Below are 23,015 nucleotides of genomic sequence, written 5' to 3'. Positions count from 1 at the left end.
GTAGTAGTGAGCCTAAGCACCAGAGGAAGACCTTGACCATTCAGGAGAAAGTGAAACTCCTGGATATGCTTTGGGAAGGAAAGCGTTGTCGGACACGGATGTCGCTCGTCATTACATGTGTTTAAAGCATGTGGGAGAGGTATGTTAAGGCTTAAACTATAAAAAAATGTTTGTTCATGGAAGGGCTATTTTCCTACTTCTATAAAATTCATGACTATTTTACTAGATGATAATGCATAATCAATGGGAGATTCCTATAACCCCCGTGAACAGAATTGTATTGGTATTTTCCTGTCATTTCCTAACAGCTTTGAGTGAACAATATTCTCCAGTTAGTGTCTAGCCTTGCCTTGTGTAAGGTACAGAGGCATACGGTGTTTAACCGTGTTCGTGCTTGCGCATGTGACCGTGCCTGGGCACATGTCTATGTGCCAACCGGCCTACGGGCCTTTTGGGTGTGAAGTAACTCGTAAAACAGCACTTTTATTTAAGTGTTGAACCGTATGATTAAGACATACAGAAGAAGAAATTAAGAGCCTTTAAGTATAGAAAGAAGAAGTAAAGAACGTCTAAGTATAGAAATAACTAAAGTTTCTCAAGAAAAGCTACGTTTATAGAAGATATATTTTTCCTTTTTTTTTGCCTTTATTTTACGTCTGTAACTATTTTTCCTTTTATTCTTGTGTGGATTATTTGCTTTTAACTTTCATTATATATTTTAAAACAAACTTTTGGACCTTGAGATTTCTTTGACACGCGTTTTACCCGTGCCTGACTTCGCCTTATGCATTGGCGGCTACAGTTCATATGGTCTTTCTATATTGCGGATTTTCACCTATCACTGATGGGTCTGGGACGTGACTTCCACGATAGGCGGGCGATCACTGTAGCGGTTACCGGTGAAGTAGCGGCACAGTAATTAGTGGTTACCAGCTGGACGCAAGACTAATTTAATGGAGCGAGTTAGTGCTGGGTTGAGGATCATCTCCTCCAAGTCTGAGGTCATGGTTCTTAGTCAGAAATGGGTGGAGGGCCCTCTTCAGTTTGGGGGTGAGGTGCTGCAAATGGAGGAATTTAAGAATCTCAGGGTCTTGTTCATGAAGAAGACAGTCAGAGACTACTGGGGGATCAGGGTGGTGTCTGCAGTCATGCAGATGTGATGCTGGTCAGTCGCAGTGAAGACAGAGCTGAGCGGAAAGGCAAAACTCTCGATTTACTGCTCGATCTACATATCTGCCCTCACCTCTGGCCATGGGCTCCTGGTAGTGACCAAAAGTGCTCAATCACAGACACAGGCAGAAGAAATGAGCTTCCTTCACGGGGTGTCTGGGCTCCCACTTAGGGTAGAGGGAGGAGCGCAGACATTCTGGGGGTAACTCAGAGTATCACCGCTGCTCCTCCACATCAAAAAGGGACCAGTTGAGATGGTTCAGGCATTTGATCAGAGTGCCTCCATGATGTTTCCCTGGGGAGGTAAATTTATTTTTGAGAAATTAGTTCATGTATTTATCTCTAGTAGGATTGACGACTGTAATGCGGTGTTCACTGGATGTTCAAACTGTTCTTTATTCAGCCTCCTGTTAATACAAAATGCTGCTGCAAGAATTATTACAAGAACTAGAAAATGCGAACACATCACTCAAGTCCTTAAGTCCTTACACTGGCGCCAGGTTAAGATTTCCAAATCCTCCTTTTAACATATAAAGCCTTAAATGGCCAAGGAGAGACCCTGTAGGGGCAATTTTTACAAACTTATTTATTTTCATGCACTGTTGCACTTTTTAACATTTGAATTAAAAGTCGTTTTTATAAACTTCTGCTCGTTTTTGATTAAAAGTCTTGCCCATCTCCTCACTTGTGCTCTGGTCCGTAGTGAAGGCAGAATTCCACATCCCTGATTCAACGGACATGATGGCGCCTGTGGTGTGATGGGGAGCCAACACAGAAAGCACGGAGCACTCAATAATGCATATGCCTACATTTACACGTTAAAACATCGGCTTCATGGACTTTCAAGAATTTCCAACAACATTAAAAGCACACACATTACTCCAAGACAGCCGAAAGGATGTTCATGAAATTTTACAATTGCATACACGTCAGAGGATCACCTTCCAGGTTTATTGGAGGAAACAATACCACCCTAAGGTCCAAGAGGGGGAGCAGTCGCTAACATCGTCATGTCTTTTGTCACCCACAGTGGCGAGGAAGACGCCCATTGATGGCAATTGGATTCTAAAATGGTTCATGACCACTAATGTCCCAGTACAGGTCGGCGCACATGGCTGCAGGAACAGCACCTTCCAGACTCCTGGTTTTGACTTTTCGGCTCGTTCCTTGACTTTGCGTCTTTTCATCATGTTTTCATTGTTTCTGTTCCCGTCTCTTGTGAGTCAATATATTAGCAGGAATAACGTTCGCCAGGCTGAGCTGCTCCTAATTAATGTTCAATTATTCAAATTTCCTCGAATGTATTCTTCTTGTTAAAGCTCTTTTGATTTCATTTATTAATTTATGAAAGTATATCATTTGATTTAACGAACTGCTTGCTCTCAATCATTTAGTAATTATCGAATTAATTAGGTGCTGAAGTGCCGTGAAGAACAAAAGGCAAGCGACCAGAAGAAAAGACGCGAGGCGGAACTGCCGATCGGCCTCTCAATACAACACAACGCTAATGAGGTGAAATTAGGCGTGAAACTGACATTTTAATAAAGCGCAAGTTGTTGATAATTAAACCCACTAAACCTGACTAAATAATGAGTGTTATGTTTATTTACATCTACGAGTCACTTTCATTTTTCAGAATGAAGACAAATTAACCTCATCATTCAAGTGAGAGCGTGCGTATTGTGAGCCATATTGTCCAATGCTTTTTACAAATCAACTTCCCAAAGTAAAACGAGAAGGAGACCCCTGCGCATTCCTTCAAAAGTGATTGATGTACTGGGGTGTTGTACCGTGTCAGCCATTATTGAATGTAGCGAGACGTCCTCCTTCTATTGGCTGACTAGAAAGATTACAATATGCAGGCTTTCGAGGCGACTCAGGCCCCTTCTTCAGGTGAGATGTCATACAGAGACCGGAGTCCCCTGTGTTTATATGGACACCAGGGCAGAGATGCCATTGGAACACCTTTAAGTGAGACATCTTAAAACGTGATTAATGAAATGTTGCTTGGAAAGCATAGCTGAGCCAACATAAAATCGGCGTTTCAAAAATGTAATCGGGAAGGGCAAAGAAAATGCCTGACTTCAAAATGGCTGAAGATGAAGTTCTTGAAATTCTACATACACAGTGGCCTCCGTATTGTTTGAGTCAAGGACACGCTTTACTTTAGTTTGCCGCTCAGCATTATGGTTTGCAGTTACAAATCAAACAATTCAGACATTGTGATTAAACTGCACATGGCAGACTTTCATTTAAAGGGATTTGCAGACATTTTGGTCACATGACACTTTGTCAGTAAGGTTGCTCTCCCCATTTCAGGGCACTGTAATGTTTGTGATAATTGGCGTCACCTGCGTTTGTGACTCCTCAAGTGGGTTTCATGGCTTCCTAAGATACCTCAGCTTGCTTCTATCCTTTGGTGTCTGCAGTTGCGATTGTTCAACAAGAAGACAAGAGCTGTGCCAAAGTCAAAGAGGTCATCATGAGGCTGAAACACAAGAATGAAACCATGGGTAGCATCGGTGACACCTTAGGATGACCACAATCAACTGTCAGGAGTATCATGAAGAAGAAAGAACACACGGGTGGACTCAGGAATCAAAAAGGGACTGGTAGGCCAAGGAAGACCTCCACTGCTGATGACAGAAGAATCCTCACTTTGGTCAAGAAAAAGCCCCCAAACGTTTGTCTGACAGACCAGAAACAGTCTTCAAGGGGCCGATGTGTGTGTGTCAGAGACGACTATCAGCAGAAGACTTCATGAACAGACACACAGAAGAGGACACACTGCAAGATGGACACCACATAAACAGGATGGCCAGATTACAGTTTGTGAACAAAGGACTTCAAAGAGCCTAAAGAATTCTGGGACAGACGAGACAAAGATGAACCTCATCAGAGTGATGTTGAGGGCAAAGTGTGGAGATGTGCGGTATTGAGAGTCCACAGCTCCCGCCAAAGGGCCATTTTTAAAATAAATAATCACCGCACTCGCAGCTTAGTGAGGGGCCATGGTGGGTTGTGGCCGAAGTGGTTCCTGAGGAGTTTGTGATGTGGGCTTTTCTCACCTAACTGCACAGGTGAGAAACCATCCGCATCCGTAATTGTTCCTGGGGGCTGCTGATTGCCACAGCTGCCACGTCCTGATCATAACTAGAAGTGTGAGGCGGCTACTGGGGGAGACAAAGTAAAAGAAAAGAAAGACGGAGGTTGCTGAGTGAGGAAGAAAGCAGGAAGCAGTGTGGAGAGAGCCGGGGCGAGCCAGCGAGCCAAGGTTCACAGGCAGACAGCTGGAAGGTGAGCCCCGAGAAGGGTGTTTGGCCGACCCTCGGTGGGGCGGAAGGAAGCAGTTGATCCAGCTGAGCGTTGTGGGTCAGTGGGGGGAGTACTTCGAAGACCTCCTCAATCCCACTAACATGCCTTCCAATGAGGAAGCAGAACCTGGGGACTCGGAGGTGGCTCCCCCATCTCTGGGACTGAGGTCACCGAGGTGGTCAGAAAACTCCTTGGTGGCAGGGTCCCGGGGGTGGATGAGATACGCCCGGAGTTCCTCAAGGCTCTGGATGTTGTAGGACTGTCGCATGGACATCGGGGACAGTGCCTCTGGATTGGCAGACCGGAGTGGTGGTCCCCCTCTTTAAGAAAGGGGACCAGAGGGTGTGTTTCAACTACAGAGGGATCACACTCCTCAGCCTCCCTGGAAAAGTCTATTCGAGAGACCCTAGAGAGGAGATAGTCGAACCTCAGATTCAGGAGGAACAGTGTGGTTTTCGTCCTGGTCGCGGAACAGTGGACCAGCTCTACACCCTCAGCAGAGTCCTGGATGGTGCATGGGAGTTTGCCCAACCAGTCTACATGTGTTTTGTGGCCTTGGAAAAGGCATTCGACCGTGTCCCTCGGGGAATCCTGTGGGGGGTGCTCTGGGAGTATGGGGTACCGGACCCCCTGATAAGAGCTGTTCGGTCGCTGCACAACCGGTGTCAGAGCTTGGTCAGCATTGCCGGCAGTAAGTCGAACCCATTTCCGGTTAGAGTTGGACTCCGCCAGGGCTGCCCTTTGTCACCGATAACTTTTATGGACAGAATTTCTAGGCGCAGCCAGGGTGTTGACAGGGTCCGGTTTGGTGGGCTCTGGATTGGGTCGCTGCTTTTTGCAGATGATGTTGTCCTGTTTGCTTCATCAGGCCGTGATCTTCAGCTCTCTCTGGATCGGTTCACAGCTGAGTGTGAAGTGGCTGGGATGGGAATCAGCACCCCTAAATCCGAGACCATGGTCCTCAACTGGAAAAGAGTGGAGTGCCCTCTCAGGGTTGGGGGAGAGATCCTGTCCCAAGTGGAGGAGTTCAAGTATCTCGGGGTCTTATTCACGAGGGAGGGAAGAATGGAGCGTGAGATCGACAGGCAGATCGGTGCGGCATCCACAGTGATGCGGGCTCTGCATCGGTCTGTCGTAATGAAAAAGGAGCTGAACCGTAAGGCAAGGCTCTCAATTTACCAGTCGATCTACGATCCTACCCTCACCTATGGGCATAAGCTGTGGGTAGTGACCGAAGGAACGAGATCGCGAATACAAGCGGCTGAAATGAGTTTCCTCCGCAGGGTGTCTGTGCTTTCACACAAATATAGGGTCATCCGGGAGGAGCTTAGAGTAGAGCCGCTGCTGCTCCGCATCGAGAGGAGTCAGATGAGGTGGCTCGGGCATCTGATCAGGATGCCTCCTGGACGCCTCCCTGGTGAGGTGTTCCGGGCACATCTAACCAGGAGTAGGCCCCGGGGAAGACCCAGGACATGTTGGAAGGACTACATCTCTCAGCTGGCCTGGGAATGCCTCGGGATTCCCCCGGAAGAGCTGGAAGAAGCGGCCGGGGAGAGGGAAGTCTGGGCACCTCTGCACAAGCTGCTGCCCTGTGACTCAACCTCGGGTAAGTGGAAGAGGATGGATGATTGGATGGAGTAATTGAGACTATTTTTAGTGAGAGGGGGACCATGCCTGTAGTTAACTATAGTAATTATCATGGTAGAAATATGTGACAGACAGGACTTAACAAAGCTTGGAGGTATTGGATCTAATTGGCATGTGGAAGAATGAGATTTTGTTATAAGCTCAGTGACATCATTTTCAGCTGGTAAACTGAAATCTGAGAATTGGGCGGCTGGTGAGGGAATATAATATGGGGGATAGTGGAGAGGATGTCATTTTCTGCAGAGACAGAGGAAGCAAGTTGCTGGTGGATTTTTTCCATTTTTGAGTTGAAGAAATCTAAAAAAGTGCAGCAGTATGGCATGCAGAGAGGTTATGGTGAGCAACATTTTCTGGTGGTGTAATTAGCCTTTTCATTGTAGAAAAAAAACCTCTAGTATTATTCCCTTATTGATAATGTTAGAATAGTAGCAAAGACAGCATTTTTGTATTTTCACATATGATCTGCTTTTTAAATCAATCGTCCAGCTCCTTCATGTTGCTACACATGTTGTTCGGAATGCGCAGAACACCACATAATACGCTGCTATCAACTTGTTCAGCAATTGTCTGTATTGGTTTAACAAATTGTGACCACAAGGGGGCAACAGAGAGCCCCAAATCACAGATCCAGCAATATATCACATGTTAATAGAATAAAATAAAGGATATTTATTCATTCCAAAGGGCACCTTCCACAAATCAGCTGCAATAGACAATAATAAATCAATCATTTCTCCTCTCTACCTCCTGCTGAATGTTGCCCACTACCTCCCAACTCTGACTTCCTTGATGTGAGATAGCGGACTCCCTTTTAAGCCGGACCCAGGAATGCTTCAGGGTGCTATGCCGTTCCTTTTGGGCTGTAAAAAAAAGTAGGGAGGTCCTCCTACCCCAATGGTGCCCTCTATTGACACCCAGGGACCCAGACAGGGCTGTACCTCCGGACTCCAACTCCCAAGCACCCCTGTGAGTGTCCTGACTGTTCTGCCACACAAGTACCACTGCCACCTGTCATTTGGGGGTTGGAATTGCTCCTAACTTCTGGATTCCGCTGGTCCAACCATTATTTTATACTGGCTGGGCACAAAGATTTTTTTTTTTCCCCAGCCAATCTGCCTGCATCATCGTGCTGGCCTCCTGTCCAGGTAATGAATTACTTTCCTTTCCAGTAAGGATGCCTATTCTCCTCTGTGGTGCATTGGCCAGGATGCCTCCATGCTGGAAAGACCTGGGGAGGGAGAGTATCCAGAGCTAGGTGGCAGCCCCCCTGGGTTGCAGCAATGCCTCTGACTCCTGCAAGGATCCATGGGAGCTGGAGTTTGATGCAGTCCTGTTGGGTTCCGTGGGCACCACCAAGGGGTGCTGCTGCTGCTGCTGAGCCCTGGAATGCAGCTCTTCTACCACACCTGGAAGTGCTGATGGAAGTAAGTCAACAAACACCTGGAGCACTTCTGGGTGCCTTGTAATTCTTTCTTAGTTGTGGTGATTATCCTTCAAAGACATATGATATTCTATAAGGTGGTCCGCTGCTCTTTTTGATTTACATGCTCCTCCGTTAGGTCAGATTATCTCGGGGCATAATGTGGTCTACCACATGAAGCTGTATTTATCAGTAGCACCTGATGACCCCGACTCTCTTGATTCACTGACACAGTGTCTTACTTGTGTTTATAATTGGATGAGTAGTCATTTTCTCAAGCTAAATAAAGAGAAAACTGAAATTTTAGTGATTGGCAATAATGGATATAATGAGGGTATTAGAAATAAAATAAACTTGATGCATTAGGATTAAATGTCAAGAGGGAGGTAAAGAATTTAGGGGTAACTATTGACTCTGACCTCAATTTTAAATCACATATTAATCAGATTACTAGGGCAGCATTTTTTCACTTAAGAAATATAACAAAAGTTAGACCTCTTATATCATTGCAAGATGCTGAGAAATGAGTTCATGCGTTTGTTTTCAGTCGACTAGATTACTGTAACGCACTCCTCTCAGGACCACCCAAAAAAGACATAAATCGATTACAACGAGTGCAGAATGGAGCTGCTAGAATCCTAACTAGGAAAAGAAAATCTGAGCGCATCACCCCAGTCTGAGCGTCACTACACTGGTTACCGGTGCCATTTAGAACTGACTTTTAAAATCCTGCTTATGGTTTACAAAGCTTTCAATAATCTGCCCCGTCTTATATTTCAGAATGTCTGACATTTTACACTCCAAATTGTAACCTTAGATCTTCAAATGAGAGTCTGCTTAGAATTCAAAAGAGCTAAACTTAAAATAAGTGGTGAGGCGGGCGGGGCCTTCTGCTGTTATGCGCCTAAAATCTGGAATAGCCTGATACGGTGGAGCACTTTAAAAAACTGCTGAAAACACCTTACTGCAATATGGCCTTCTCTTTGCTTCATCTTAGTTTAATCCTGATGCTCTGCACATTCAATTAATTATCATGATTATTCATGGTGGCTCCACAATCCAGACTAACCCCTACTCTCTTTTCTGTTTCTTTTCCCGATTTTCTGTGGTGGCGATCTGCGTCAACACCACCTGATCAAAGCACCGTGATGTCCCTACATTGATGGATTAAAGGCCAGAAGTCCACATGACCGCCATCATCAAGTCCTTCCATGAGAACCCTGAATACAAAGAGGACTGATCATTGATGTTAGGTAGAATGCCTAGAGGGGACTGGGTGGTCTCGTGGCCTCGGGACCCCCTGCAGATTTTATTTTTTCTCCAGCCGTCTGGTGTTTATATTGTTTTTTCTATTCTCCCTGGCCATCGGACCTTTCTTTTATTCTTACTTTGTCTTTTTTCTTTTTCTTCATCATGTAAAGCACTTTGAGCTCCATTATTTGTATGAAAATGTGCGACAGAAATAAAGGTTGTTGTTATTATAAAACATACACTACTCGGGGAGCCAAAGTCGGGTGGGAGAAGACGAAGCTCGCCAAGAGGAGTGGAAGAAGAGAGGAAAGAAGAAAAGGTTTTGTGCTGACCCGTGCTTTGTGCAAGTGACTGTGCTGTACCGGTGGGAAACGGGTGAAAGCGTTTCCCGCAGGGGAAGAAAGGAAAAATGAACGTGTGTGTACTTGTACTTGTGTCCTGCCTGTCTGTGTCGGTGGTTAGGGTGGCTGTACGTACCCGGGCATCACACCTCCTACAAAATGTTTTGTTGAAACGCCGTCAACACAGACTTGAAGTCATTCCCAGCGCTGGCATCTGACTTCCAAGGTAAGTGGGACACAGCCTAAGACCGCCAGTGTATTATGGTCTATGGGCACCAATGTGATCAGCACTTCTTCGAACAACTGTTTTTATTTCCCATATTTTAAAATGTCCTTCATTTGATTACTAGCTTGTAGCGGGGCTACATGGGTAGTGTTGTCAAATGGCAGTACTGAGCGCATCTCATTTCATTGTCCCGTTTGCTGTTTATGTGTGTGTATCAGTAAATGCCTTTATAACAGAAGAAGACCACAGCCTCAAACCTGGAAAACTCATGTTCACTATTAATCAATTACAGCCGTCACAGGACTATTTAAGCCATCAGGAAGGAGAGGAGAAGAGAGAAGAGAAGAGAAGAGAAGGAGACTTTTTCATTTCACGACCACGAGCCATCTACACCTGCCGTATTCCACCTCGCGCATTTCATCCAGTGTGTTTTTCAATTCGCCGGACTGACTTCAATATCCTCATCACGAGGGATCCCGGGGTCGGACTTCATCATCCACCACGCACCGAGGATCCACGGTGAGTCTGTTCTATTTTGTTCCGGGAAAATCAAACGACTCATTTACCATTCGTTCAGTCAACCGTATTCAGGACAGTTTTTATAAGCGGACTCAAGTTCACGATCATTTCCGTGTCTCATTCGTTTTTTGTTATTTACGTCGTTTGTTAAATGTTACAGGGGCAAGGGAGGGTTTTGTTGGATTTATATATGGTGGCGTCTCGTTGTTGATGTGCTGGAGGGATATTTATATTTAAGTTTCTTTCTATTTTTGCATTTGTCTTGTTGTTTCGTTTAATACATTTAATCAGTATAATTTTACATATCTGCTTTTGTGAGTTTATATTTACACCGTCGATTGTGGGGAAAAGTGTACTTTGTTAGAGGTACGCCTTGATAGTTAGATTCATCTCAGTAAAGATGTGGAGGTGTAGCTGCCGGCTGGTAAGGGGTCGGCCATTACAAGCTGTGTGTGGTCTTCGGGACAATAAACAAGCCAAAGACTCCATAACAGTTTTATGATATTGGTGGCGAGGACGGAGGATGTGGACCCTCCTGTGCTTGCTGTCCCGCCGGCTCTCATAAGAAGACACTGGCCATGCCAACTCTTGGCCGTATCGCTGGCATATGAGTCCATTTAATCTTTAACACTTCCAGACAGATAATGTTTTTAGTGAACACTTCAAGCCTTGCCCTCTGTTTCACTCACACGTTGTTGAGCTGCGGCGTTTGCTTCGTTTCGACGTTGTGTCTCGTCATCGACGTCGTTGTTTGCTGCACGCCGGTCTTTCGTAGTGAGAAGTGAGGTGCATGCGAGTGCCGCTAAAATGTAAAAGTGCCAGCGTGCGCCATCTGGTGGCTGTGGCTGAGGGCAACTGCTCCACACACACACACACACACACAGGTCTTTCATTTCTATATGTCTAATGTGCTGCGCTCGGGTGCTCTTGGACTATTCTGAGCTCCGCAGTTGTGATGTTTTACCTTCCCACATGCAGTTCTGCTCCCACTATTTGGTAAAATGCGAGATCGCTGTTCATTTGTTAAAAATGGAATATCGATTGAAAATAAAATTCATTTTTTGGTGGAAATAAAGAGCAAAATAAACATAACGAGTATCACTTCATTCCAAAGGCATTTCAACCAAACAAATGGCATTTTAAACTGATCAGATTATATGGTTTACTGTAAACATGGTAGTTCAAGATCAGCGTTGTGTCACAATTCGGGTAACTTTGTTTTGTCTGAATTGCCCGACTTGTAATTCTGAGTTTATTGAGCGCTCCAACTCAATAAGCTGAAATTACCAGAAGGAAATGAATGCAGCAGTAGTGTAGGTAGCATACACCATCTGTTGGATTGCAAAATGCAATGCGTTTTATACAAACGCCTTGGAATGGATGTCTGGAGAGTGACGTCCTCAAGCTAGTGTGTCACCAGTGACGTCACAGGTATGGCGGACTGCAGTTCTACTCAGATGGAGGATTCTTCTGTGCTTTGATTTAACCACTGGACCATTTATTGATTGCGATCTGCTCCAGTTAGTATTAAAAAATCTCGTATTTTAAATAGTCATTGCATTGAACAAACGGTGCTAAATGTCCCGACCACCCAACCAAACTTTCTTGCAGATGCTTTATTAAGCGAGCAAATGACTGCCATTGGGCAAAACTCAGTCAGGAACACCAATGACCCCCCAGACCAACATTCCACATGAGTTGCCTTGTAACAGCCCACCCACGTCTCTAATGCCCCCTCCATCATTTACCACAAACCTGGAATGCCTTCACTTGCATTTCTCCACTTGATTATAGTTTGTTTTTTTTTTAAGTGTACAGTACGTGTTAAAACAAAATGATTATTTGAATAAATTCCTGTTCTGACGGTCCACAAGTTCACTTTGCATACCCATGTTGGCACAACTTCACGTTTATGTCATCGTCTTCTGTCTCAGGGGCACACAGCAGGGAGAGGGACACACTCCTGATATTCACCCGATGCTCAAATTCTTACTTAAATGTGCTGATGAACACGTCACATGTCACCTCTGGTGCCATGAATGTCTTTTGATGCCACACCATAAATAGGCATTGATGCCTAACCACAAGTATCCCAGGGCTGGTCAAAGCCTCCCTGTTTTTCAAACAGATAACTTACTACAACACTAAGAATATCTCATCTGAAGATGAACATGACATGAAGTTCAGTAACGTCCAATGGCTTCCACAGTCCAACAGATCACCTTTGGCATGAGGTGGAATAGGAGGATTGCAGACAAAAGGGACCATGTGACACTACAGACCCAGGATGACCCTAATCCTTAAGGAATGTCCCAGCAGTTTGTTGGACCCTTACCTCAAACAGGTGGGAGGTGAAAAGAAGTTTCTAAGAGCTACTCGATAACAGTAGGCAGACCTCTTTAAGTGCACCACTATGGCATCATCCGTCTAAACCTGAACACAACAGACACAGGAATGAGCGCAGTATTTCAATCACAAACACTTTAACTAAGGAAGAACACCTAGGATCAAAGTGGCAAGCTGAAGCCTAGCAGACTAAATTAGCGTTGACCAAACTGTCTGGCAGGGCGGCTGCCTCACTTTTATTTCATCTAATATGGCTGATGGGTAGTCGCCCGCTGCTCTCCTTTCATTCCTTTTTACCTACTTCTTAAAGTCACATTACTTGACATTACGTTCAGACGCAGACTTCCTTTACATACGTTGGAGGCACTTGCAGCCCATGCCTGTGAGTCTGGTCGTGTAGTCTGACATCCCCAGAGATTCAGTTCATACAGTCTGCAACTCGACCCCACAAACACAACTTTTAGAGACTGCGTGTGCCTTTCATCTATCTATCTATCTATCTATCTATCTATCTATCTATCTATCTATCTATCTATCTATCTATCTATCTATCTATCTATCTATCTATCTATCTATCTATCTATCTATCTGACTCTCCTTTCAACAGTAAAGATAAAGGTGGTATGTCTTTCATTTCCTAGGAGTACCGGGGTGTTTAACAAACAAAGATTTTTAGTGACGCAGTATTTAGTTATGAAATGGAATCAAATGTGAAAAACTGGTTGTGCACAAATGTGGGTCCCCTTGTCATTGTGCTGATTTGAATGCCTATCACTGCTCAATGCTGATTACTTGGTTGGATGAGCTCATTAAGCCTTGAACTTCATAGACAGGAGTGTCCAATCATGAGTGGTCAAAGGTATTTAAGGTGGTCAATTACAAGGATCCTCACAGCAACACATCAAAGTTCTGAAAACAAAGATTGTTGAGTCTCCTGGTTTAGGGGAAGGCTACAAAAAGCCATCTCAGAGGTTTAAACTGTCAGGTTCAACTGTAAGGAATGGAATCAGGAAATGGAAGGCCACAGGCACAGTTGCTGTTAAACCAACCCAGCAGGTCTGGCAGGCCAATAGAAATCCAGGAGCGGCATATGGAGAGGCAGGATTGTGAGAATGGTGACAGACAACCACAGATCACCTCAAAGAGCTGCAAGAACATCTCGCTGCAGATGGTGTATCTGGACATCGTTCTACAATTCAGCTCATCTGTAAGGCAGGGTGATGAGAGAGAAGCCCTTTCTGCACTCCCACCACAAACAGAGTCGCTTGTTGTATCAAATGCTCATTTAGACAAGTCAGATTCATTTGGGAACAAAGTGCTTTGGACTGATGAGACAAAAATTGAGTTGTTTGGTCAGAACAAAAAGCGCTTTGCATGACAGAAGAAGAACACCGCATTCCAAGACAAACACCTGCTACCTCCTGTCACATTTGGTGGAGGTCCCATTATGCTGTGGGGCTGTGTGGCCAGTTCAGGGACTGGGGCCCTTGTTAAAGTCGAAGGTCGCATGAATTCAACCCAATATCAACAAATTCTTCAGGATAATGTTCAAGCATCAGTCACAAAGTTGAAGTTACTTAAGCAGGGGTTGGATATTCCAACAAGACAATGAGCCAAAACACAGTTGGAAATCTACAAAGGCATTCATGCAGAGGGAGAAGTCCAATGTTCTGGAATGGCCGTCACAGTCCGCTGACTTGAATATCATCGACAATCTATGGGATGATTTGAAGCAGGCTGTCCATCAAATTGAACTGAACTGGAGAGATTTTGTATGAAGAATGGTCAGAAATACCTCCATCAGAGTCCAGATACTCATCACAGGCTATAGGAGGACAGCGTCGAGAGGCTCAAAGGAGCAAAAGGAGGCTCAGCTAAGTATTGATGTCATATCTCTGTTGGGTGATCACATTTACACACCTGTCTAATTTTGTTATGATGCATATTGCATATTTTCTGTTAATCCAATAAACTTCATGTCACTGCTGAAATCCTACTGTGTCCATAAGGCATGTCAGATATTAAAATGAAGTTCAGCCAATGAGAAACAAAAATTCAAAGAATTAAGAGGGGTTTCCAAACTTTTTCATATGACTCTATCTATCTATCTATCTATCTATCTATCTATCTATCTATCTATCTATCTATCTATTATATAGTGCCTTTCACATCTATCTATCTATCTATCTATCTATCTATCTATCTATCTATCTATCTATCTATCTATCTGTTAATATTTTTGAAGTCTGACTTTCCACTTTACTTCATCATTTCCATTAAGACGGGCATCTTGCAGATGATGAAAGGACTAATTTTTTGAGGGAATCACTCAGTTGTCTGCTCATCCATTTATTTCCCAGTCCCTCTAAGTCCAGGTTCAAAGAGATCAGGGCTGTTAGGTGCAGGGCACTTCCTGGATGGGCTGTTTAGAGTGTGAATTTAAATCCAGGTCTCCAGAATTGGTAATCCCTGTGCTTACCGACTCACAAGTTTGGCATTAGTGTGAATTTTTGACATTATCATTGATGCACAATGAGTCACTTTTCCTCCTGGAATGTTCTTATTTTTCCAAAAGTTAAACTTTGCCCTCAAAGGAAAATCCACTTTAACTGCCGTCTGGCTGATCATGCGGGTAAACCTGGCATGCACTTTAGTTTCCAACTGTTACTTCGAAGAATTTCAATTTACAGAGAAGACAGGTCTGGGCACTGCTAGACGGCAATAAATCACGGCTTTAATTAAATGAGACACGTAGGGATTTGTGGTCTCGTACTGACGCCCTCACAGGACCCCCTCGTCATCATGGTGGGCCATGGTACTCGCTTTACTTCACCAAAGTGTTTTATCACTCTGTCTCTTCAATGCAAATCAGCACCTGAGACGGCAGCTGTCAACTGCCCGGACATGTCAGCCATCCTTGGGTATGAAAATTAGAGCTGGGTTAAAGTTTCAGTCAGCTCTTTGGCTTTTTCTTCTTTCAATTACATTTGTATGCTATGCCATCCATCCAGCTTCTTAAAGATAAATGGAGACACCGCAGAGTGGCGGCTGCGGGAGGAAATGACACCCCGTACAGCTAAATGGAACTCAGCTACCACATGGCAGTCAGCAGAGGCTGAGAAAACCTCAGGGCCAACCATCAGGTGAGGGCACTGAAAATCAAATCCATACAGCACACCTGAGTGGGCCGCACTCTCTGGTAAATGTCTGCCTGTGCCTGTTTGGTTACAATTCCACCAATTGGCTGGGCTGTTGCTATGTTGTGGTGACCCGTTGCTAGGAGGTGTGGTTATGGAAGTTACACACACACACACACACACACACATATATATATATATATATATCACATAGTGCCTTTCACTTCTATCTATCTATCTATCTATTATATAGTGCCTTTCACTTCTATCTATCTATCTATTATATAGTGCCTTTCACTTCTATCTATCTATCTATCTATTATATAGTGCCTTTCACTTCTATCTATCTATCTGTCTATCTATCTAGTGCCTTTCACTTCTATCTATCTATCTATCTATCTATCTATTATATAGTGCCTTTCACATCAATCTATCTATCTATCTATTATATAGTGCCTTTCACTTCTATCTATCTATCTATCTATTATATAGTGCCTTTCACTTCTATCTATCTATCTATCTATCTATCTATCTATCTAGTGTCTTTCACTTCTATCTATCTATCTATCTGTCTATCTATATAGTGCCTTTCACTTCTATCTATCTATCTATCTATCTATCTATCTATCTATCTATCTATCTATCTATCTATCATATCTATCTATCTATCTATCTATCTATCTATCTGCTATCTATCTATCTATCTATCTATCTATCTATCTATCTATCTATCTATCTATCTATCTATCTATCTATCTATCTATCTATCTATTATATAGTGTCTATCTATCTATCTATCTATCTATCTATCTATCTATCTATCTATCTATCTATCTATCTATCTATTATATAGTGCCTTTCACATCTATCTATCTATCTATCTATCTATCTATCTATCTATCTATCTATCTATCTATCTATCTATATTACTAATACAAAGGGTAATATGATTCTGTAGTTCTTGGAAAACATTTTCAAGCTGATTTTCAGTAATACCAGCAGTCACATCAGTTATCTTCGCTCACAAAGATGTTTTGACCATTTAAAACAGATTTTGAAGTATCATCGAAAACCTAAAGTATGCAGTTATCACTGCAATTCTCCATTAACAATGCCCAGACCATGGGACATCTGTTACAAAGTTGTAGTTACACACCCTGGTGTTTTTATTACATTTTGAAAGTACAGATACATCAACGTAACTATGTAAGTACTCTTGTTTTTGGATCAGTGATAAATTGTTACATTGTAATTATATTAACTGTGGAATAACAATGACAACTGAGTAATTAACTATAGCGTTACTTTGTATTACACGGTAAGTACGGAGTAATAACTCATAGTTACACTGTACTTACATAGATAATTACATAGTAGTTACAGTGTAATTATGGACACTTAATATAAAGCGTTACCAGCAAAACTATATCCATATGAGCAGAATCAACTTTCTAGAATTTCCTTACCTGGATTATTGAGCCTGCATCGAGACAACACTTGGCTGTATACTGTATATAAATCCTTTTGTATCAGTTTTCTCTCATCTGATTGTTACTGAAGAGGTAAATGTACAGGTTCAAGTATGTCCTGCATTTCTTAAGGAGGTTAGGTTTAGGTTTATTTGTCATATATAGGTTAACACCGGGTCAACATACAATGAAATGTGTATGACGAGAACAACAAGCCCTTTGTCCAAGGCGCTCAGATCCTTACAACACCCATCAACTTGAAGAACTGCCTGGTCACTTGCTGCCTAATTGGCATGTGACGAGACCATCCATGTTCTTCACTTTATCTGGCAGTGCTCGGTCGGTGTATGTGCTACGCCAGTTTCAGGATTGTTACTCTTATTGCTGTTGTTATTATTCTTCTTATTGTTGGATTACATTGTGTAGCCTACATTACCCCCCCCCCCAGTTTTCATGATGCGTTGGTGTTTTATAAAATGAATGCAGAATGGCGGGGGGACAAAAACAAGTCCTGCCTACCCCCTCAAAACATCCCGTTACGCCCTTGGCCTGCAGTTGCGTGCCAGCAGCACAAAGCAAAGATACCACCATGCCCACCCATGGCTAAAGATGGAAAGCAGAGGACTTTGGGGACAAGTGATTCTCATTATTTTCTCTTTTGTAATTTCATTTGTTACAGAAACAAGGAGAGGCAAAGATTTTGAAATATAGAGGAGCTTTGGTCTCATTTATGATGAAAGTTTGATTTCTTTTGAAGGATTCACTGAAGCTCAGTGAAGTGATGATGGCTTCGACGAGAGTCTGGCTTTCATTTTCACAATTCAATTATTCGCCTTTAATAAACAACGGCCAGGCAGGCTGGCATCAAGAGTTGAGCTTCAAGCAGAGCTTCAGAAGTGCAGGGCAGAAGTGGCCTCGGCTGTGGAGGTGACACCCCAATGAACGGGAACCTCGACACCCTGGAACAGCAGCCGGGTGAGCGTGGGCACCACAAGGCCATTAGAACTCAAGTCCTGTGACGAGAGGGAGGCATGGAGCAGATGATGATGCCAGCTCACAGGGTCTGGAGGGGGACCACTTAATTCAGTCTGTTGAGAGAAATTGCCATCTTTTCTTTTTATCCCATTGTATTCATATAAGGGGGTGGGGGGTCCTGAACACTTCCCTGATGTCCACCTCGGTGAGGCCACACTTTAAAAGACCAAACAGTTCATTTGGATTCTTTGCAGATTGATATGACTCCCTCACAAATGTCATGTTGGGGTCCAGTTATGCCATCCAGTGGCCACCAAAAATTGCTAACCAGCCACTCCTCCGTAATTCTTCATTATATGACTCGGCACAGTTTGTGCCTTTCTATCAATCCAGGGCTTGCCCTGAATGTCTCTTTGTCTGTCCTTCCTGTGTTTAGTCAGCCATCTTTTCATGTCCCAATGACACGGTGGGCTCAATCGTGTCCCCCAGCTCTCCAAAGCACTGTGGCATTTTTGGGGTCTTTTTGATTTCTCTTGAACTGGCAATTCTGTTCCAACTGCCCTTTTAAGTGCCAGCAGGTGTGATGATCTGTGATGGCCTGGCATCCTGGCCAGAATTGGTTCCTGCTGCAGTGATCCAGTTTTAGAAACAAAAGCCTTGGAGCAGGGTGAGTGTACTGAATGTGAAAGGCGCTATATAACAGCAGGTTTATTGTTGAAGGACAGCAAGTTCTAATTTTCCATTCTATTTTATTATTATTATTATTATTATTATTATTATTATTATTATTATTATTATTATTATTATTTGCCTTTAAAGGAATAGACTAATCGACATTAAACCGAAGCTTTGCTTTGAAATGATTACAAAAATTTGAAAGGCACCACAAGTGTTTCATATCCTCAAGATAAGAGGATTCACTATGGCAACCTGGGACAAGCGTAAGCTGATCGAATGAAAGGAACGAAAAGCCCACGGCATCCTCCATCCCACAGCAAGGCGAAAACAAAGCAGAAATGCCAAGCAGAATGTGGGGGCATCCACAAAGGGCTGGTCACCCCCCATCACTCTGCCATCCACTGCCCTTCAGGGGTGTCTCCTTCTTGTAGCTGATGACCTCTTGGTTGACTTGGTAACCGGTAACCTAGTAACTGACCTTTTGTTCACCTGGGAATTATTAGTGGCTCTCAGCCGTGGCCAGTAGGTGGCAGTCAGCTGTCACACTGTCACATTCTCATGAATGTCCCACTGAATGTGCGCAGATTGTCCTGTCTGACTCGATGTCTCCTCCATTTGTCCTCTTCAGTTGTTGGTTACTTCAGTCTGAAATTGAAAACTCGTGTGCTTACCGTTCATCTGGGGTTGCAGATTAGAACATTAGGACACTCTGGACAAGAGCAGGCCATTCAGCCCAACAAAGCTCGCCAGTCCTGTTCACTTATTTCTTCCAAAAATACATCAAGTCGAGTTTTGAAAGTCCCTAACGTCTTACTGTCTACCACACAACTTGGTCGCTTATTCTAAGTGTCTCTGTGTAAAGATAAACTTCCTAATGTCTTTGTGAAATTCATCCTTCACAAGTTTACAACTGTGTCCCCGTGTTCTTGATGAGCTCATTTTAAAGTCACCGTCTCGATCCACTGGACTGATTCCCTTCATCATTTTAAACACTTCACTCAGGTCTCCTCTTCATCTCCTGTAAAGGCTCAGCTCTTTTAATCTTTCCTCATAACTCATCCCCTGTAGCCCTCAATCAGCCTAGTCGCTCTTCTCTGGACCTTCTCTTGTGCTGTTATGTCCTTCCTTTTGTAGACCAAAACTGCACCCAGTACTCCAGATGAGGCCTCACCAGTGTGTTATAAAGACTTGAGCAGAACCTCCTGTGACTTGTACTCCACACATCAAGGTGCTATATAACCTGACAGCCTGTTAGACTTCTTAATGGCTTCTCAACACTGTCTGTTAATAGCTTAGAGTCCACTGTGACTCCTAAATCCTTCTCATAAGGTGGACTCTCGATTTTCCGACCACCCATTGTGTATTCAGACCTCACATTTTTACTTTCTACATGTAATTCTTTACATTTACTGACATTAAATTTCATCTGCCACAAGTCTGCCCAAGCCTGTCTGCTGTCCAAGTCCTTCCGTGATGATATAACGGATTCTAAATTACCTGCTAATCCACCTATCTTGGTATCATCTGCAAACTTAACCAGCTTGTTCCTTATATTCATATCTAAATCATTTATAAATTTTAACAATAGCAGCGGCCCCTGCACTGCCCCCTGCTGGTCACCACTCTTAACATCACCTAATTCCAATGAGGTTCCTCTCACCCTCATCACCCTCTGCTTCCTGTGTCTGAGCCAATTCTGCACCCATCTACACCCTGAACTGCCACTTCTTTTAGTTTGATGCCCACCCTCTCATGTGGCACCTCATCAAATGCTTGCTGAAAGTCCAGATAATCAATAATCTCATCTGCTCCACTCTGGTCATATCCTTTTGAATTCCTTCTTATTATGGCTCCCTCTACATAAAATATAATAGTCGACTGATTCATTTATTGATCTGTACATTTCCTAAAGTCCATTTTAAGGACTAAAGATGCCACAGCCAATCACAGCAGCACGTGACTGGGACCACCCCAGCTTGGGATGCCAATCCATTAAAAGGCAGAGCCTCGCATTCCAAGGTGACCATTGTACTCAATAGCTTTTTTTCTCAATAGCACCTGCCATACAATGTGCCCCTGGGGACCCCCTTTTTGGGCTCTAATGATACCACTCCAGGACAAGAAGAGGTGCCCACGCTGAATATATCCCCTCTTGCCCCTGTAGTTTCAAGAAGATGCCCAAGGAGGATGACCCTTCCAGCCCAGATGCCATAAAAGGGGATGGTCCCCAGAAAGTGGCACTTCATATTGGCCAAGCGTTCATTGTGGACAGACTGGTGCCACGCATTTATACATCGAGAGCCCCTGCTAGACCAGGTCTTTTTTTTTTTTAATGTGTGTGTGTCAATTAAATGTCCCTTCTGGTCATACGTAGCTGTGACGTTGGCCATCGTTTAGCCATCACTCACTATGGTTTTTGACTGGTTGACTGAAAAAGGGAGCCAAAAATGGCTCCTCGTGGTTTATTGAGTTAGTCCATCTGTGACATTAACAGTTAGATCAAAATGAATAAAATAATAACCTATTGTGTCAAAGAATATCCACGTGGTACTCATCAAGCAGGACTGACGGATTTGGTTGGTTGATTGACTGACTGATGGATCGATTTGAAAAAGTGCTGCTTAAAATGGTTTTTTTCTCGCTTCCCAGTTTTGCCTTTCTTGTGTCTTCCAGACCCAGAATCCCCCCCGATCGTCATCCTGGACCACTTGAAGAATCGTCATCCCCGTCGCCCACCTTGCAGTTTCATAGAGCAAGGGTCATAGCAGCTTGGGCATCCCATCAAAAAAAAAAAAATGTGCGCAGCCCTATAGCTACTGAGCTCTATTGTGATTCACGCCTCTGTGCCACCCAAAATGGGTCGAGACCCCAAGTTTGAGGACCTTAGCCCATTCTCAGTGGTCTTGTCCAATATCAGGTGTCTCTTCAACGCCTTTGTTCTTAGCCGTTCTCAATGGCTCCTCCTACTCTCATTTACATAAAGCTGCTTTAACACTTTAGGCCTGTCCATTCTCAATGGCGCCCACTGCCATAATCTCCCCCAAGACCCTTTATACTTTACTTCTGTTTATTTTTAATTTTGACCTCTCATAATGTGTTCACTGCCATTGTAATCTTGAGTCTTCCTTCACAATGCCAACTCCTACTATACTGTGCTTAAAGTGTCTTTAATCTTTAGGCTGGCACATTCTTTCTGGTGCCCCTTACCACAATGTGTTTAATGTCACTTACCCTTGGGTACCCCCTTTTCAGAATCTGTTCATTGACGCCGTATTCTTCAGTCCTGTCCATTTACAAGGTTTCTACTCTTAATGAGCTTAAAGCTGCTGTCATCTTTAGCTGTGTCCATTCTCTCCGGCGCCCCTATCATCATTGGTCAACAACTGCATTTAATCTTTATCTTTCTTCATTCTCAATGACGTCTCCTACTGTTGTGTATATAAATCTCATTTAAGATTTATTTGTGCACATTCTCTCTAGCACCCCCCCGCCCCATTCAAGATGTGCTTAATGCCATTCTTGCACATTCTCTCTGGCACCCTACTAATCTGCTCAATGCCCCTTTAAACATTCATTTAGTTCACGCTCAGTGCTGCCCCCTACCATAAGCTGTTCAAAGCTCGTTTTCTTTGTTCCTAGCCGTGATCTCTGGCGCCCCCTATCTGAATCAGTTCATTGACGCCATGTTCTCCAGTCTTGTCCAATCAGAAGGCTTCTACTATAATGAGCTAGAAGCTGCTGTCATCTTTAGCCGTGTCCATTCTCTCTATCATCATTTGTCAACAACCGCTTGTAATGAAAAGTCAAGCAAAATGACCCCTTTGATTGGCTAACTAAAAAGATTACTTCTCATTACATTCATCATGGCTAAAACAGTACAACACCTGTGGTCCCCGGCCGGGACGCCCAGGAGGACCAGAGGAGGGCTTGTGCCTCTTCCAGACCGTGAGGGGGTGTCCGCCCTGGTTATGTGGGGGGCCTCAGGTAAAGGGCTTGGAAGCCCAACCCTGTAGGGACCCGTGGCCACCGCCAGGCAGTGCCCCGGTGCCTGAGGAACCCTGGAGCCCAGCACTTCCGCCACACCAGGAAGTGCTGGGGGGAAGAAGACAGGAAACACGCGGATGGCTTTCGGGTGCACAGCCAGCACTTCCGCCACACAGGGGTGTGTCCAAGGGGGAGTGCCGGGAAGCAGCTGGAGCCCATCCGGGTTCCCATATAAGGGGACGCCTCCCTTCAGTCGATAGTGGATGTCGGGTGGAAGAGGACAGAGCTGGAGAGAGGACGAGAGGCGGCCAAGAGAAAGGCACTGAAAGAGTGAGGCCTGGACATTGGGGGGACCGGTGCTGGAGGCACTGGGGTGTGTGAGTGCACAAAAGATTTGTAAATATATTGTAAATAAACAGTGTGTGGTGGAACTATGTTGTCCGTCTGCCTGTGTCCGGGTCCCAGTCCACACACCCTAGAATTACAAACTGCCACTTTAATCTTTATCTTTCTTCATTCTCAATGGCGCCTCCTACT

This window comes from Polypterus senegalus, chromosome 1 (genome assembly GCF_016835505.1).
Source record: "Polypterus senegalus isolate Bchr_013 chromosome 1, ASM1683550v1, whole genome shotgun sequence".
Classification (NCBI taxonomy): Eukaryota; Metazoa; Chordata; class Cladistia; order Polypteriformes; family Polypteridae; genus Polypterus; species Polypterus senegalus.
Note: the sequence above shows the minus strand (reverse complement) of the source record.